Genomic DNA, 13,112 nt, shown 5'->3' with positions numbered 1-13,112 from the left:
TCTGTATTTAACTTAGCATAAGATTCCTCAATATGTGCCAATTATCTGACACAACGTAAGATTCCTCGTTATGCATGCCAATTATATGACACGACTGTTTTGGTCAAAAGTTACTAAAGCAAATTTGTGATAACAGTGAAAACAATGGAGATAATGCAGTAAATAATCAAGATAATGCAATATGACACTTAGGATTTTTATAAGGAAAGCCCTTGATCAGCAATGATCTCTGGCATAAAAACCTTGAGCGTCGACTGAAAGTCGCCTACCGCTTCTTCTTGCTATTAATTCACTAAATTTGAGTACAAAGACCTGAAGTGGATCTAGAGCTAAGTGTTACAAGTATTACGAGAGTGTGAGATGTGTTATCCTATCTGATCCACTTCGTTTAAATACAACAAAAATCTAATAACTAACTATCTGGGATCTCCGGAGTAAACTCGGTCTTTTCTTGTGACCGTTGTGGACTTGTTCAGCAGCTTCTCCACGTGCTTTTCAACAATAATTGTGATTCTCTGGGTTAAAGCTTAAGGGTTGTTTGGCAACATCTGAATGGTTAAGTGCTAAACCAGTAAGTGGTCCGAACCATTAAGTGTTGACCAATAAGAGGTCTGAACCATTAAGAGCCAGTATAATGCTTAATCGTTCAGAGACAAATGTTTGACCATTTCAGATTAGAGGTCTTAATCATTCAGACTTAGTATAATGCTTAACAATTCAAAGACAAATTTCTGAACCATTCAGACATCTGTTCGAGAAACAAACAGTCTGAACCATTAAGTGTTGTACTAGAAAGAGGTATGAACCATTAAGAGCTAAACAAACAACCCCTTAGTCTCACAATGTGTCCCTATGAATAAGAGTCAAATTTGTAGTTGTTAGCCAAAATAGTATTCAGGATACCGAGATCATTCAGGATTCAGGATCCTGGACACATATAATAGATATCTCTAGTCAGTATTGTCCAATTGTCACCACATATGTATAAAGATAAATTAAAATAGTTAGTGCAAGCATTATTGTTATAACATGACTATGCTATAGATGTTCAGGATCCCGGTCACAATTCGAAATTTATGAGCAAAATTTCTACACAAAACAACCTAAGGTTCCGTCAACACTTACTATATAACTGTTATATACTTATTTATTTTTTCGTTCGATTCTCTTCGTTTAATTCTCTCTATTCAAATTCCCTTAGTTAGTTTTGGGACAACAACTATCTGCTTAATGATGAATTTCTAACGAGTAAAGGGCATATGATACCTATTAGGGTTTCGTGTCTTGCGAAGTATATGCTGATGAGTATAACCAATTAGGGGTTTGTGTCCATATCTAGGCTTTAACCCTAATCGCTACATAACCTTTGGTTCATAGAGAGCGATTGAGTGTGTTTGTTTGTGTAAGTTTGAGAGGAGATACGATGTGATCTCCCGGTCTTCAACATTGATGTAAACTCCTTCGATAACACTAATCTAGCACAAACCAACCAATTTGATCAAAACACTCATATACCTATTGATCAGCCGGTATAAACATCAATTTAGATTAAGTCACTTCACATCTCGAAACTAGTGTTGTAACTTAATTTGAATTGTCGTTGGTCTTAATTAAGTACAAATCCAAATACTTTAAAACGACTAATATATTCACCATGACAATGTGATAGTAATATACAACATATGTGACTGGCTTGTTGTATTACTTCAGTAACATGACATAATACATAATCAAGGGATTTATTTGTATCTACATACACCAAATATGTAACTTAAAAAACTAAATTAGCTGGTTAACCTTGTCCTAAATTGCTCGCTTGTTGTCGGGAAAAAAAACATATTGCTTCCTATCTCTTCTTCACCATCAATCATCCACAACGCGTTGAGTGAATAATCCCGTATATCCCATATTGGAGAAGGTGCTATTTCACTATATGTACCAAAAACAGGTTTAATACCATCATCTTCTAATAAGTCCATATCTTGCCATATCTCATCCATTGAATTATACCCGTCTTGTCCTTCACTAGTGCTATTTAGACTAGTAGCACTACAATTCGTCTTATAGTTATCGCCTTTGCCCTTTGTCAAAGTTACCATTTCTAATCCCCCGGTGTCGTAAAAGCTTCTTTCTTTGGTTTCCATCATTGGCATGGAATCAACAGTTGGATTGCTAGTAATTGAAGAGTAGGCAGAGGAATTTGACACTGATGGAGATGGGGATGGAGATAATGCCCTTTTCTTTTCTTGTGCCTGTTTCCTCATATGGGTCCTCCAATAATTTTTAATCTCGTTATCAGTTCGTCCAGGCAGTTTTCGAGCAATTCTAGACCATCTGCACATTAATAATTTCATAAAATAATCATGTACATACAAGAGAACAAAAGGAGTTTATAAGCTCTAGAAAAACATAAATAATATATAGTTATCATTAATTTTCATTCTTTAAACCAAAGCCAAGCATGCATAAAGTTAAGATGATAAGTACAACTTGTTCTTTGTCATTTCTTGTGATCAATGATCATAAAGGTCAGTAGGAATATGATGAGTGTAAATGTGGGGACTTCGACCAGCTTGAATTCCAGCTAACAATTGGCTCCAGTTATTATATTATTATTATGATCAATTATTTAATTATAACAAAAAAGTTAATCACTTTCTTCTACAATTATATTATTATTATGATCAATTATTTAATTATAACAAGAAAGTTAATCACTTTCTTCTAAAAGCTAGTATTTTTTGATATTATATATAATGCACTTATTAAGAATATGTTACTATAATAAGTAAACTGTAGCTATTATAAACTTCGATTTCTTTTATCCATGCAAGTTATGTAACCTTTAAACAAGATTTATAAAAAAAAATATTAATTGTGTAAATTTGTTAAGATAAGCTTAACAATATCATATAGGAAAAAAAAAACATCGAAATATTATATAGATAATACCATTACTTTATAACTAATGAGATGAGATGAGTAGATATTGTAGGAACCGTTCGCGTAATTAAAAAAAAAAATAAAATAAATTTTATTAATATGATTACAATACAGAAATTAGAAAGCTAAAATACTAGTACGAATACAACTGAAATAAACCAAAATACAAGAAAGGAGTAGAAACAGAGGGCTGAGTCACGTGTTCAACACGCTTCCCTTAAAACAAATTCCGAGTCTCCCGAGAGTACTCGTTTTGTTTCCCAGGGTACAACAGCCGGAGCAGTAGTACTGCCGGAGTTCGCCTACAACCCGAAGGTTACCTTGAAAGCTGCAAGAAAAAATTCTAGAGAGAAAGTTTGGATTGCTGTAGTGTTACTGGTGTACTTCTGAAGTGGGTATGGAGCTGTATTTATACAGCTCCTAGGTTGAAACAGTCAAAATGAATTAAATGAGAGGTTTAAATTGCATTAAACGTCTTCAATGCAATTTAATACGTCATTTAATTCTCAGTCAAAGCCTATTAACTCGTCAGTTACGAAGCTGGACTGAAACTGCCCTGTCATTCAATGCTGGAAGCTTCTGCGCGCGCGCGCGCCCATGCGCGGTGCGCCATGCGGCGTGCGGCCTCTTGGCTCACTGCCGTGCGGCGTGCAGCCTCTTGGCTCACTGCCGTGCGGCGTGCGTCCTCTTGGCTCACTGCCGTGCGGCGGTGCAGCTCAAGTCCGTCCATGCGGCGTGTGGCGGTGCAGCTCAAGTCCGTCCATGCGGCGTGCGGCGGTGCAGCTCAAGTCCGTCCGTGCGGCGGTGCGGCGTGCGCCACGTCACCTTGCGCCTCATCGCCCACGCCACGCGCGCGCGCCACATTGCGCCTCATCGCCCACGCCACGCGCGCGCGCGCGCGAGCGTGTGCGAGTGCGAGTGCGAGTGCGAGTGCGAGTTAGGGTGCTCCGCACCCTTCGCGAGGACACTAGTGTGTGCTTCCATGAAACAATAAGGATGGAGAGTTCCACCTTAAATACCCATTTAAGTTCCATCTCTCCTCCTATGTGGGACAAGGTGCTACTTTCCCTTTAGTTTCAACATTGAATGTTCCAAACACCCAACTTTGAGCATCGATATCTCATTCATCTTAGCTCGGTTTTGGACGTGGTTTAGTTCGTTGCGAAGCTCTTCCAACATAGAACACAAACCCACAAATAAATACATAAAACCCGCTCATTTTATTATATTTATTTGTAGTCCAAAATAGGAAAAAATCATTTTCCTATATTTGTGAAAAATGCTATTTTCACTTATTTTCCAACAATCCCCCACATGAAAAATGCTGTTTTCATCAAATTTCCAACAGATATAATACAAAAAGTTATTGTTTAGAAATCAGGATGTAATTATCCAGCGACCTTAATTTATAATTACCATTAGCAAGTAAATTATGATTCAATTAGAACAATATTCACCATCAAACTTCAAGGCATATTCGAGCTACACTAAGAGCCTAAGACCATTCAAATATGCAAACATGCTTCTCGAATCCACATATAATGGTAGAATAATTCGAGTCAACTTTATACGTTCATGAACTAAATAAAAAGCAATAAAAGAGAATATAGCATAAATACTAAGTTCTATATACTTTGTGCTTAATCAATATCATGGATTAAAAAGGTATTTGTAAACTAAAAAATAAAGAAATATCTCGTTATATTAAAAATATGAAATAAACCAAAAGAAAAAAAGGAAAAACTCTACTATAAAAAATATGAAAAAAGAAATATCTCTACTCAATTTCATGATTAACCTTTAGAATTTTTATCATAGATATCTCAAGATACCCAATTTAAAAAAAAATGCATATAAAGCAACAATTCAAAACAATTATAAGATAACAAAAAAATAGATCTAAATGAAAATCAAACCTATTTCCCCATTTAGAGTGAAGCTCAACGATTAGATGTTCTTCTTGAGGAGTCATCTTGCCTCTTTTCAAACCTGGGTGTAGATAGTTTACCCATCTCAGTCTGCAACTCTTTCCACTTCTTTTTAAACCTGAATAATTGAAATTTCAAGAAACATAATCCCCAATAATATGTATTTGGGTAGGTTAGACAGAAGAAAAATAAAGATTAAATTTGGTGCAACTATAAAAATATAATTGTTTAATTACTTAATTCTCTTTATTTATAGATAATTTTCATGACCAACAAAATCTTTATTCCTAACAGTAATCAAATATTACTACCTATATTTTCATTTTTGTATCTCCCGCCACCTTCAAACCTGAAACTTTTGCTATGAAATCCCATCGTCGATCTCCGAACATGTTAACGAAAGAAACCAACTGAACATCTTCTTGTTCAGTCCATGGTCCTTTCCTCATCATCATCATCTCATCTTCTTGACCCATTTTTTATCTTCTATTTTGTGTTTCTCTCTCAAGTACTATCTTGTGTTTGAGGTGAAGTGAGTGGGACTAATTAGGGTTCTTATTTATACTGATGTTCTTATCATATTGATTAGTGAGTGGAGAGTTAAATCTGGTGATAGGGTTTTGAGTATGACTCAAGACTTAATCCTAGCCGTACATTTATTGGTGGAGTTCTTATGATAAGGGAACCCTACAAGGTCACAAATTTAATGACGTCAGCCCATTTATAAAGGTTTTTTTCTATGGGGTGTGGGTGGGGTGAGGTGAGGTGGGGTGAAGTTTCTTTCACCAAATGGCTTGATAAGTGGATGTAGTTTTCATCATGCTCATACAAAACACTATTTGCCCCTACTTTTACCCTTGGCACTCCTTGGTCCATGATTCGTCTCTTTTGTAAGGGCACCCACAAAGCGGGTGACATGGCTGACATTCGAAATTCCAAATTTCCCGGACAAGCAACGTTGTGAGAGAGGTCCGAAGGTAAAATCCGAAGACAAGTACAGAACTCTAGATGAGGTGTAGACCAGTTTGCGAGAAGGGTAGAAGAGAGTAGAGAGAAGCGTATGGAAGAGGAAATAGTATGATGAAATGTGGTGAGTTGATGGTCCGGATGAAAGAAGTGATGTAGATGCTCTAAAATTTTATTTACAAATTAAATACATTTTTTTCTTTTTTCGTAAACCATTATGGTTTTATTCACTTAAGTTTCATAAATTTTATACAAATTCTCGGTTGTAGATATTTTCATTGTTACAATGTTTATTCTGGAATAAAACAATAGACATTGACATGACAAAAAAAAATGAGTGACACCAGGAACTGAACTTGAACTAGAATATTTCATTTCAATTATAAAATATATTCAGGTCAGTTTATGACTTGTCCACTATTAGGGATTATTATCCTTTCATGTTAGCATAAAATTCATAACACTTGAATTAACATATAATAAATTTCACTTAACTAGCATTTCGTATATATCAACCTTTCCAAACCATACTTTTCACTACTACACATCTAGCGAAATGTACTACCGTGCCAAGTATTATGTGAAAACTAAAACTATCCATGCAAAATACGAAAATTAAACTATCCATGCAAAATGCACAAAAAGGGTCATGCGAAAAGTACTTGGAACCTTAAAACATAAAAATGGTGGTTTTTCTTTAGATCTAAACTTGTATCCACATCAAGATCCTAAATTTTGCATTGGAAATGCATTAGAATTAACCCATAACATCATTTCAAGCTTCAAACATAAAAAATGTGTAAACTCTTACGTGATTCTCACATCATTTTGAGAAAACCCTTTAACCGACTTGAATGCTTCAAAAACAAACTAGGGAATGCGATGTAACAGGTTGTATTCGATCTCGGATGGAGAAATCAACCCGATATAGTGAATCCACAAGGTGACACACGATCACTCACTGAGATCTAGGGTTTGATTCATGTTTTCTCTATGTAGTTACTCGCTCTAGAATGATAGTGTGTATACACTACTAGAAAAGTGGTCATTTTGCTACGAAAATTTCCTACGCAAAAAAATGCGTCGCAAATTTTGACATATTTACTACGCATTTCCTACGGAAAAAAGACTTTGGTTTTTTTTGGCCAATTTGCGACACAATAGTGACAAAAATACTAAGTCTAAGTATTGTATCGAAAATGCGTTGCAACTTGCTATGCATTTACGATGGATGAATTATATTTGTATTTGAATTATATTTAAACGTTTAATTATTATTATTATTAACTATTGCGTGAGAAATGCGTAGTAACTTGCTACGCATTTCCGACGGAACAATTATTTATTTGTTGGAATTAGATTTATATGTTAAATTCATTTAAATATTAATTGTTGCGTCAGAAATGCGTAGCAATTTGTTATGCATTTGTGACAAAACATTTATTATTATATTGGATAAGCACGCTAAAGCTTGCGCAGAGAACTAACATGTCTTTATCCCTTTTGCCTTTGATACTTTTGGCTCCCTAGCGCCAGAAGCCATCAACTTCTTGACGAGGGTTCAACGGGTTATCCACAGCAATTGTTCGACCCCAAGGGGGCAGGGGTTTGTGTTCGGGAGGTTGGGGTTTGCAATTCAGAAAAGGTTGGCGGCGCAGCTTGTTGCCCGTCTACCTTCTGTTTTGATGTAACTTAACAAGTTTTCTGGTTATATTTAAATAAATAAAAATTTCAAAAAAAAAAGTGTCGTATTTAAACGTTTAACTAATAGTATTATTAATTATAACGTCTAAAATGTGTAGCAACTTGCCATGCATTTATGACGAAATATTTATTATTATACTTAGATTATATTTTAATGTTTAATCAGCAATATAATTAATTATTGCTTAGGAAATGTGTAGCAATTTGCTACGCATTTGTGATGGAAAATTAATTACCATATTTAAATATTTAACTAGTTTTATTATTACCATATTTTAAATATTTAAATTTATACCGAATTAGAAATTTTCGATACCGGTACGTTCGGTTCCAGTTCGGTCCCGGTTCGGTTCGGTCCGATCCGATTCTGAACCGTTGCACAACCTTAGGTCAGGGGGTCAGTTGGCCCTCCGGCGAGCAAAATGGTCAATACTTGTTCATAGATGTCCTAATATAAAATATTAATATAATCTGTATTATTAAGTCTTACAGTTCGGTCTGGTTTTATACGATAGGAACTGTAAACCAAACCGTTCCTAATGATCTAATCGAACTTTGAACACCCCTACCCCACACATGAGCTTACATCTCTTTGTTCAGATAAGACTATATAGTGACAAAAATCAAGAAATTCTATCTGCCGCTCGTCTGTACCACCGGACATTGAAGCAATCGCATACTTGTCTACCACCAGTAAGGTAAATAACAAGAACCCTCTTTCGATTCCTTTTTGTCTTGGTGAATAAGTATGTATTTGTATGCATTTATTTTGGAAATCCTTTGCTGGACACCATCTTAAGTCGGTTTCTTGTGATTTAGCATCCTCACCATCTTCTTCCCAAACCAGATTTATAAAAGGTAAAACCCTAATTTTATTATTATTATTATTTTATTTTTATGAAAAAAATATACGTTTAGTTATTGTGTTCTTATATAAATGAATTCTTATATGTATGTGTACATAGCAAGAAAATCGTTTTTTTTAGTTTATATTTACATAAAGGTAATCGTTTAATAACCTGTTATGACTTTGATTTCACAGAATTATTTTGGATTTGAAATATATCTAGTGGTTTTTTTTTCTACTTTATTATCAAACCTATTTTGACTTTGGAGATAAGCTTTGTCTACAATTTGCATATTTGTACAAGAAGAAGAGGTTGAGATTATCACCCATGGCTGCAATTGATCCTGTCGAAACTTGTAGTAGAATGAGATTGGGATTTTATTATTGGAGTTCAACATTTTTATCATTCAATTGTTTTTTACTACATAAAAAGGTTGAAACTGCTTTTTACTACGTGTGTAAACGAGCCGAGCCCGATCCTGTAGGTCCACTTGGAGGATCAAGAAACCTACTTCTATAACACACTTACGAGTGTGGAATCCACGTAAGAATGCAACCAAAACAAAATATAACAAACACGAGTAACCAAAGATTCACTATCTTGATAAATCTGAAGAGAACAAGTACAAACACATACACACAATGTTTGACAGACTCTCTGAATTTCCTCTTAGCTGTTCTGTATGGACATGATGTCTATTTATAAGCCCCTGACCCAGTAACATTACGAAGAATGTTATTGGGCTCATGAAACATGTAGGCCCACGAAACACTAGGTTCTTCGTGGGACAAGCCAACGAAAGACTATCAGGGACGAAACATGTTATTCGTGATGATGGGATCCCATGAAGAATGGTTCTTCGTGGGGAGGCTGCAAAATAGACAGACATGCAGACAGAAGACAGAAACAACAAAACATTATTAAACACATGACAGATTGCACATATGCATCTGTCTTACGAAACATTACATTGACAATGTCGTACCAAGTCAAGATAGGAGGATATCTTGACTTGGTCGTCTCGACCAAAACATTACAGACACGTTAATAAAGACCGTACACTTACAACGTAACAAGAACAAGCGACAGACACAAAAACTGCACCGACAAACTCCCCCTTGGCTGTTGCTTCGTCTTCGGTCTTTGTTTCTAGTGATCTGCTTCAGACCACGAGCTCCCAGCGTGAATCCCGTGATAATAGCAAAAATAAAAAAGCGACGCGTTGAAATAGCAAAGCTTGATGAGCGTCCTTGTCTTCATAGAAAATGTCGTGTCGAAATAGTTTGTCGATGTCAGCAGCGAACATATTGACGATCCACATCGGATCGAGGATATGGAAGTTTTCTTCATCATTTCTGAAGACGATGACTGCTTCATGTGTATCCGAGTCGTAGCACCATAAAGCCATGCTCCCAAGAATTTCTTGTTTCATTGGCATGAGCGGAATCTTATCCAAAACCTTCACGGGCTTGTAAACAAGCTTGTAACGTGCAGTTTTGGTTGCTGGATCCAATGTATACTTGATTTGTTCATGCATCGGAAACTGCGGCTTGTACAACTCGTCTTTCCAACCACTTCTTCGTTCAGTCCTTAGCTTGCGAGTGAATAACTTAGCGCAATCGTAATTTGATTGATTTATTAACTCCAGCTTCGCCAACGCTGCAACATCATAAAATGGTAACGTAAGAATGCTAAGAAGCGACCTGAAGTACTGAATTCCATGCTCACGCTTCACGGCCATGCAATGAATGTCTTTTAGGAACATCCAGCTTAGGATTCTTCCATGAGGATGAACTTTCTCGTACTTCATATAATTAACTTGAACTGCAGAAGGAGCTGGCTTTGCAGACGTTGACAGAAACTTCTTTCTCCATTCTTCAAAAGAATCAGTTGGAACATCTGATGAATCACGGTTCTTCAACTTGTCATCGATCTCATCCAAGTTATCCTTTAACCAATCTTCTTCAAATGGATTAAACTCTGTACCGTCTTCTCGCACGTATTTAGACTTTTCCGCATTACCTTCAAAAACTCTCTCTTCAAGATCATCTAAGTTTGCTACTTCAGGTTCACTAGGAATCTCGTCAATAGTAGCATCATCAAGTACTTTCATTTCTTTTAAAGCCAAAATCTATTCATCTGAGAGTTTAGACACGAACTCTCCTTCTTCTAAATCTTCACCAGAAACAGGAGGACACACCTGTAATGTAATATCAGAAGAACTTAACACCACATTCTCACCAGCTGTAGAGCTTTCACCAAGATGACCACTATCCAACTACTCCAGTTCCTCTTTAGATCCACCTGAGGTGACTGGAGCGAACACAATCTGCAGAGGCTTATAAACCACAATCTGAGTTGACGTGGAAGCTCCTGGTTGACCAGAGGAAGCTGATGTATCAGGATTTCCTGGGTCTTCACTATCATGATCATGTTTGCGTAGAATTTCTTGTTCTTTGCATCTTTCTAACCACAATATGTTAACCCTCTTTTTTCTCAGCTTAAAGGCATTCTTAATGGAAGTGAAACCCTCCACCAGTGTGGTGTTCCTGCTGTCGTACCATTTTTTCATATCATCATGCCTTGCAACCAGTCTATCTGCAGATCGTTGTACAGAGACACTTTGTTCTTTCAACCTATTCATTTCAATACCACGAGCATTGTCAGTTGCCAACATCTGTAACAATTGCGCTGCTCGTTCAGCATCAGTAGCTTTCAGCCGTTCATTTTCAGCTCTCAACTGTGTATCTCTGCTTGCTGCCTTTCAACAGTTGATTTCAACGTGTTAATCCCCAACTGTTGCTTGATCACAGTGTTTTTAGTTGAAGACATAAACTCCGATTGCTGATTTATCTGACCTGTAGCAGCTTGTAATTGCGTAAACAGAATATCAACCTTTTCATCCTGCTCCATTTCTAAGAACAATCTACTACGATGCTCTTAGATTTGCTGATGAGTTGCAGATCTGTATTGATGAATAGAGGAAGTTCCATGTTGTGGTTCAGCTTGTGGTGACACGACAAGTGTTTCAACTGCAGTTGTAGCTACGGGAGGTGGTTCAGTTGCTTCTGAGGGAGAAGCCATCATTGCTACAGTTTCTACCTCTGTGAATGCAAACTGAGGATTGACATCAGCTTCGTGAACAGGTTCTGTTGTGGATTGATGTTGTGTCACTGTTGGCTGTGCTGACGATGTTCCAATCGTCTTCCTACTTCTTTATTCCTACCAACAGCAGCTTTCTTCTTTTTCAATCATTCTGCCTCAGTGTCGGATGGAACATAACCAGCATCTTGCTCCGTACGAATCCGTTGAACTTGCCTAACACCACGATCATCATAGTAATGTTCATATCCTGGTTCAGGCTGATTATCGTCTGAATCAGATTCATCTTGTCGCCACCAGGAGCACTTGCACCAACATTTCCACCATCACCACCATCACCATCTTCATCATTACAGTCGTCGTTATCACTTTCATCGACAGTATCACAAAAAAATCTTCAACTTCTTACGACTAAACTTGTCTTCAATCATCTTCTTCAACTTTGGTTCTTCATCGTCAGATTGGCTGTCATCATGACGCCACTTATCATTCGTCGGAGCGACGTAATCCTTATTCGTTAACGCACCAAACATCTTCCTAGGATGTGTACTTTCTGTGTATCGCTTAGCAGCTACACCCCTAAATATATTCAACGAATGTTCCAACATCGCATCAATCTTTAGAATATCGTTGTCAGCCTTTGGAAGATTAGGATGTTGCACATTCATGCTCATCTGCAGAAATCTCGGATACATCCAGAACTTGTTGCCACCAGCACCTGTTCTTCCAGATATTCCTTCATGTTTGCGAAGATATACTTTGAAATACAGAACAGTCTGTTCAATACCAAAGCAACCATCAACCCTACCAAGTCGTTACTCGCCATATCATAACCACCTCGTCGATTGCTCAAACATTGAATAAGAATAAGTAACAGGAACTTGTATCGTAGCGGCAACCACGCTTTGTTGATTTGACCTCCCAAGATATCATTCTCACACTTCATGCGTAATAAGCATCCACGTTGGCACATAATTGGAACAGAATACGAAGCATCAGGATTGTCACTAAGTTGTAAAACAGTATTGAGGACTTCAGCAGAAACATCCATATTCAGTTTATTCACTTGCCCGTGGATTATCTCTTTTCCATCAATTTCTACAACACTTGCCGAATCCCAGAATTCCTTAATCAACGTCTTGTATACAGGCGTCTGATGAGTAATGGCTTCTTTGATCCGTGACTCGCGCAACCACCTTGTAATCTCCTTGAATTCATCTAGCTTTTCTTGCGGATCCAAATATGCAACCATAATGTGACGTGGTTCCGACATTTTATGTTCTTCTGTTTTATCAGTCTTTTTTGTAGCGGGTTTGCGTTTTTGTCACTGATATTTATAGGACATACCAAGGAAAAAAAATCGAAACAAGTCCCCTGAGCATCGAAGCTTATCGAAATAGGTAAGATACATCGAAACAGAACCAATCAAAAGTCTATTTCGATGTTCACTTCATCCTTTCTGTTTCGATAAACACCCAATATATAACTAAATGTTGTATTAGGTTGTGACAGGAGGAAGTCACACTTAATACAACTTACAATATAATTAACACTTAAAGAGAATAAATAAATCGTACACATTGCGGGTTCAAGATTGACATACAAAATAAATAAACTATAA

At 36.9% G+C, this 13,112-nt stretch overlaps 1 pseudogene; it reads right to left on the bottom strand.

The window, feature by feature from the left end:
* Positions 1–1,627: 1,627 nt before the first annotated feature.
* On the bottom strand, positions 1,628–5,413 carry LOC110873192 (annotated as a pseudogene).
* Between the last annotated feature and the right edge of the window lie 7,699 nt (positions 5,414–13,112).

Source organism: Helianthus annuus, chromosome 8, assembly GCF_002127325.2.
Source record: "Helianthus annuus cultivar XRQ/B chromosome 8, HanXRQr2.0-SUNRISE, whole genome shotgun sequence".
Classification (NCBI taxonomy): Eukaryota; Viridiplantae; Streptophyta; class Magnoliopsida; order Asterales; family Asteraceae; genus Helianthus; species Helianthus annuus.
This window is presented reverse-complemented; position numbering and strand designations above follow the sequence as displayed.